This window comes from Odocoileus virginianus, chromosome 13, assembly GCF_023699985.2.
Source record: "Odocoileus virginianus isolate 20LAN1187 ecotype Illinois chromosome 13, Ovbor_1.2, whole genome shotgun sequence".
NCBI lineage: Eukaryota > Metazoa > Chordata > Mammalia > Artiodactyla > Cervidae > Odocoileus > Odocoileus virginianus.
The window spans coordinates 61,650,586-61,652,128 of NC_069686.1; the positions used below are offsets into that span (position 1 = coordinate 61,650,586).

At 41.3% G+C, this 1,543-nt stretch overlaps 1 long non-coding RNA gene across 1 annotated transcript; it reads left to right on the forward strand.

Moving 5' to 3' along the window:
* Nucleotides 1-299: 299 nt before the first annotated feature.
* LOC110138441 (uncharacterized) lies at nt 300-830 on the forward strand. The gene is made up of 2 exons (XR_002314200.2): nt 300-350; nt 463-830. It is a non-coding gene; the product is annotated as an uncharacterized lncRNA (long non-coding RNA).
* The last annotated feature ends 713 nt before the right edge of the window (nt 831-1,543 follow it).

The window sequence follows — 1,543 nt, forward strand, 5'->3', positions numbered from 1 at the left end:
CAATTATATATTTGTCTATGTGTGTTTTAAAATGTTTATTTATTATTTATTTATTTGACTGTTCTGCGTCTTAGTTGTGGCATGTGGGATCTTTAGTTGTGGCATGTGAACTCTGAATTGTGGCATGTTAAAGCTAGTTCCCTAACCAGGGATTGAACCAGAGCTCCCTGTATCAGGAGTGCCAAGTCCTAGCCACTGGACCATCAGGGAAGTCCCCTGTTTATTCATGAAACAATGAACTCCGCGAGGAGAAGGATCTCATGCGTCCCACTCACTGTGATGTCACATCAGTTGGCATGGTACCCGGCACACAGAAAGAAGCGGACTAAACAAACTGGGACTCACCCAAGGTCATTCATTTAGCACTAGACCTGGACTACGACCTTGGGTCTAATGTTCATTTCTCTGTTCTGCCAGTTTGCCTCCACTCCACATCTTCTATTGCTTTTTTTTTTTTTTCAGTACCCAGACTTCTGACCATCTAGAGATCAAGGCGTGATGTTTACACCTTCTCCTCAAACTGAAAAGATTCCATCTTCATCTCAACAGCCACCTCCTTGCCAAAATAAGCCAGAAAAGGTTATGAGAGTGCCTGCATTCCAGCAGGAGTGGAGCGGGACTGAGAAGAAAAACAGAGAAAAAGGAAATATCCTAAAATGTCGATTTGTTTAAACTTCTTCACAAACTGAACAACACAAGGAAACCAACAGAGACAAGCTTGTAATGAAGTAATCACCCAACGCTGCTAATATTCCAGTAACATGAAATGATTCTGCACATTTCATGGGGCAGATATGAATAGGGTCATTAAAATATGGCCAAGGAAGGGAGGGAGAGTTTACTTTTTCTGTCTCCTTAGAGTCTGTGTCTGAAAGCTCAGCAGGAATTTAAACAAATAGCATGGAGGAATGGTGAATCTGATCATATTTAAAGAGAAAGCCCTTTCAAACTTCTCTTTCCTTTGATAAATACATTGGCTTCTCCAAGTTTTGTTTTTAAAAACCCTGAAGGGTTTTTTTTTTTTTCCTTTCAATCTGGAGAGCCTACTTGAGAAAAACAAAATTAGCATCAAATTGTTGTGATATTGTTCTGCATATATTTTTTCCTCTGTCAAGAAGAAATTGTCCTGTCATCTAAATGAACATAAGGAAATTAAAAGGAAGGTGGGTAATAGGGAACAGGGATCGTAATGTTCTCTCTTCTGTTAAAATGTGGAAAATAAAGTTAGAGAAGGGCTGGTCAGGTCAGTGGCACACGGGGAGAGCTACTGACAAAGGGAGGTCACACCAGTAACACAGGCTTGTGAAAGGAGGGCAGAATTGGGTCTCTGAGACTTTGGTCCCATACATTCTAGACAACCGTAGTAACTGTAGTTACTATGCAACTGTAGTAAGAATGGCTGAAGACAGAGAGGTGCTCTCAACATCCTTGGCTAAACTAATGGTACAGACTACTGAACTCATGGAGGATGGCAGTTCAATGCTCTGACCTGGGACAAGCTACTTCACTTAAAGCCACAGTCTTCTCACCCGTAAAATGGGGG